The sequence below is a fragment of the Mastomys coucha genome, unplaced genomic scaffold, assembly GCF_008632895.1.
Source record: "Mastomys coucha isolate ucsf_1 unplaced genomic scaffold, UCSF_Mcou_1 pScaffold21, whole genome shotgun sequence".
Classification (NCBI taxonomy): domain Eukaryota; kingdom Metazoa; phylum Chordata; class Mammalia; order Rodentia; family Muridae; genus Mastomys; species Mastomys coucha.
The window spans coordinates 103101823-103106659 of NW_022196904.1; positions in this window are offsets into that span (position 1 = coordinate 103101823).

The window sequence follows — 4837 nt, forward strand, 5'->3', positions numbered from 1 at the left end:
GAGTGTAAAGGATTTGTAACTGTGATTTCACTTTGGGGGTTGGACTGAGCCAGAAGTGGGTGATTAAAAACAATTCAACTTTTTTTTCCTCCTTTCCAAAAAAGCAGTTATCTGGTTTTAAAGAGGAGGAACAGTAATTATCACATTAAAAGGGGGGAGGGGGAGCCACTGATGTTTCCAAGGAGGAAGCACAGGATGTTCCAGGGAGCACAATTCATTCTGTATGAGCTGATGGGAACTTCAGGCTTACTCTGAGTAACTTCCCAAATGATGTGCAAGTGATAAGGCTGTAGCATTCTGGAAAAACTTGACACAGATGGTATGCTAAGCCAACTCCGTGGAATATTTTGATAGTGCTAATGGTCACTCAGTCTAAAAGACTATGGCTTGAAGTCAAGACAGCTGGACACCTCCTGTGCATACTAAGCACCTGTCATAACTGGGCTTTTCTTGGACACAAGTAGACAGTGCTGAGTTCTTTGCCAAGTAGGGACAGTGAAGGTGAAGGGAGACTTGGAGCAGCTGAGACAAAGCTGTTTTATCTTTGGGGTTTGGGTTTTTAGCCAGCTTTTCCCTGTGTAACCCAGAAAGCCGCAGAACTCGCCGTGTAATTCAACTGGCCTTTTACTAGCAGCAATCCTCCTGCCTCAGCCTCCCAAGTCCTGGGGCTACAGGCATGCACCACCATGCTTGATGCTGAGACCAAGTCTGAACAGGTAAGTTTTTATGTACAACATACTAACAAGACATTCTTAGTCTCACTTAGGGGTATGGTGTTTGTTGTGAGACAAAGAGTCTTGCTGTGTAGCTCAGGCTGGCTTTAAATCCACAATCCCTCTGCTCCCGAGGGCTGGGATTTCAGGTCTCTATAACCAAGCCTGGTGGCACTCACTGTTTATTTCCATTTTCTAGGGTGTGTGTTGGGAGGAGGGTGCCGGGCCGAGAAAGGCTGAAACAAATATTCTTGCTCAAGATCATAGTTAATAAATTACAAGGGAAAACTTAACTCCAGGTTTACTTGGCTCCAAAGCCTGCATACTTTTCTTTCTGCCACATTTGCCTCCCCAACATTCCTGGAAATCCTCACTGATGAAATGCATCGGTCATCTTTAAAAAACAAAAAAAAAAGAATTTTTTTTAAAGTAATGATATGATCTAAACGAAAGGAAGCAGGAAGCAATAAAAACAAGCAATCTATATGGAATTGCTTTTGACTCTTTAACCCATGATCAGAAACCCTCCAAGGCAGGAAGGGCAGTGCATCGACAGCCCCATGTTACAGAAGGGAAGGAAGGTGGGGCTGAGCTCCCCACTCCTTCATTAAACGCCAGCAGTCTGTCCCCACTTGCAGCCCGTCCTGTTACAGCCTGCTCCACACCGTGTTCTGTTGAACTTACCCAACATGAATTTGTTCTTTGTCTCTTAGAATCCTGAGCTCTGTGTTCCTGGTGAGATGAAGTCAATATTTCAGCCTCTCTTGCCCCTCCCTCCTCTCCTTCCTCCCTCCCTCCCTCTTCCTCTCCTCCTTTCCATTCCCTTCCTTTGTTTTCCTATACTCCCCCCTTTCTCTCTTCTTTTCCCTTTCTTTCAGGGTCTTGCAATGTAGCCCAGGTTTACCTCCAACTCAAGATGCCCCTGCCTCAGCTCCTGAGTGCTATGATTACAGGTATGTGTGACCATGCCTAGCTTTTAGCTGCCCCCCCCCTTTTTTTCCAGCCCAGTGCTGGCTGGGCATTCCAATCTTCAGTAGGGATCTGCTGGGTGGGTACAGATGGCACCTGCACATCTTTCAGACCAGTGTGCCACCTCCATCAGCCTGCCATTGTTGACCAGACCCTTGCCTCTCAGATCTAGTCTCCTATGTATCTGCCACTGCCTCTCTCTCACAAAACCCTAAGTTGAGCAGAACCCGCCTCTCTATGCTACATACCTCTATGACTTTATACAAAGTGTTCTTGGCTAGAACAACTTTGTCTCCCTCTTTTCCTATTCCTTATCTGACACTCAGTGTGCTGGCTAGTTTCATGTCAACTTGACACAACCTAGAGTCATCTGAGAAGAGGGAACCTCAATTAAGAAAACGTTTCCACAAGCATATTTTGCTTTGATGGTTTAATTCAAAAAGCATGTCTTTATGAAGCTGCACCCGACTCCCTGTGACAGCCATCTGTGTTCTCACAGCAGTGTGTACACTTCTCTATGATTCAAGTAGTTAAGACAGTGCTGTGGCTCACCCTTTGGACCCTGAAGTGCTCACTAGACTCTGTGTACAAGACACAGTACAGTTCTGGATGTGCAGGAGATTATCAGCCAGAACCTGGGGTCCTCATGTGTCTGCAGACTGCTCCTTTCTACTGACAAGTGAGGAGGGAAACTTATAGCACTGCAAAGCCAGGGGCTTTTCCAGGGTTGTTAAAGTTGAAGGCATAAACTAAGACTTGTGTTTGTATGTCATTACCAACGTTTATTTTAATAATAGCACCTATGGGCATGCACTCTGTACAAAGTGCTTGAGTGCCTAGATCTTTTTTTTTCTTTTCCGAGACAGGGTTTCTCTGTATAGCCCTGGCTGTCCTGGAGCTCACTTTGTAGACCAGGCTGACCTCGAACTCAGAAATCTACCTGCCTCTGCCTCCCAAGTGCTGGGATTAAAGGCCTGCGCCACCACCGCCCGGCGATCTTTTTTTTTTTTTTTTTTTTAAAGCTTTATTTATTATTATACATAAGTACACTGTAGCTGTCTTCAGACACAGCAGAAGAGGGCGTCAGATCTCATGACAGGTGGTTGTGAGCCACCATGTGGTTGCTGGGATTTGAACTCCCAACCTTTGGAAGAGCAGTTGGTGCTCTTACCCACTGAGCCATCTCGCCAGCCCTGAGTGCCTAGATCTTAAAAGTTGTATTTAAGGGGGCTGGTGAGATGTCTCAGCGGGTAAGAGCACCGACTGCTCTTCCCAAGGTCTTGAGTTCGAGTCCCTGTAACCACGTGGCGGCTCACAACCACCGGTAATGAGATCTGACGCCCTCTTCCACTTCTCAAGACAGCTGCAGCAACTTACGCCAGAGCAAGCAGGGCCGGCAGAGGTCCTGAATTCAACAGCAGCCACACACATGATAGCTCATAGCCAGCTACAGTGTACTCATACACATAAAATAAATACAATAAATCTTTAGCTGTACAGATGGCCTTGAGCCATCATGTGTGTGGCTGCTGGGAATTGAACTCAGGACCTCTGCCGGCCCCGCTCACTCCGTCCGGGGTAGTTTACTGCAGCTGTCTTCAGACACACTAGAAGAGGGCGTCCGATCTCCTTATGGGTGGTTGTGAGCCACCATGTGGTTGCTGGAATCCGAACTCAGGACCTTGGGAAGAGCAGTCCGTGCTCTTAGCTGATCCATCTTGCCAGCCCATAAAATAAATCTTGAAGAAAAAAAAAAAGTTGTATTTAGGGCTGGTGAGATGGCTCAGTGGTTAAGAGCACTGGCTGTCCTTCCTCTAGAGGTCCTGAGTTCAATTCCCAGCAACCACATGGTGGCTCACAACCATGTATAAAGAGATCTGATGCTGGCATGCAGCTGTACATGCAGACAGAGCACTCATATATTTAAAAAACTTTAAAAAACCATGAACAAGTTATATTTCATAGACACCTGGGCCAGGGGTGGGACAACAGAAGCCAAGCTGTCATTTGTTGCCACCACAAAAAAAAAAAAAAAAAAAAAAAAAAAAAAAAAAAAAAAAAAAAAAAAAAAAAAAATCCGGATGCATTTAACTCGATGCCATAAACAGGAAATGATTTACTATTTACTAGTAGAAACACAATACATGATACCAAAGTACCAGGAGCATACACAGCCAGAAGACAAGCCACGAGCCGCAAGCCTGCCAGCCGACTGTTCCCACGACACTGCTTTAGTGCCTTAAAAATTCAATAGTAGGTATTAAAGTGCTAGGAACAAGTGTGAGAAGAAACACAAAATCAACAAAATTCTATCAGTTTAGGTTGTCTTGGGAGAAGGACCATTACTATCTGCTTCCAGCTATGAGAACACATGGGTCTGACCTGTTGGATTCTAGTATTCTGGTGTAGATAGTCGGAAACCCATGCTCTTAGCAGAGAAAACAGAGGGGCCACTGTGGGGAAATGACTTTGTAGAAAGAAGACACTTTGCTTTTGATTCATTCAAATCACTACTGTGTGTGTGTGTGTGTTGTCCCTCAAGGGAATATATATGTTGTTGGGTTTTAAGAAATAAGTTTGTGCTTTAAGAAATAAGTGGTGGCGCACGCCTTTAATCCCAGCACTTGGGAGGCAGAGGCAGGTGGGTTTCTGAGTTTGAGGCCAGCCTGGTCTACAGAATGAGTTCTAGGACAGCAAGGGCTACACAGAGAAACCCTGTCTCGGAAGAAAAACAAAACAAAACAACAACAACAACAACAGACCAAGTTTGTACAGCTTAGTACTTCAGTGACTTTCCCAGACTCATCCAGTCAGATGGCGTTTTCTTGACAGCCTGGCTGCAGAATCCCCACAGTCCGCACCCGCCTAGGAGAATGCAGGGCTTTCTCAGGAGGAATGTCAGCTCTCTGGGTGGGCCCAAGTAGGCTGAGGCTATTTTGAAGCCCTAGACATCAAGATCACAGATCTAAAAAATCATGAGAGCTGGAATGGGGGGGCGGGGAGAGGGTGTTGGTAGAGAAGCTAACTTATGTTCAAGCTGTACTAGGTATATAATCAATATATTTCCCATTTTTACTCTCTTGGATAGATTGGCAGTGTAACTGGCATGCTTATCTTAATATTAAGCACATACTTTTTTTTTTTTTTTTTTTTTT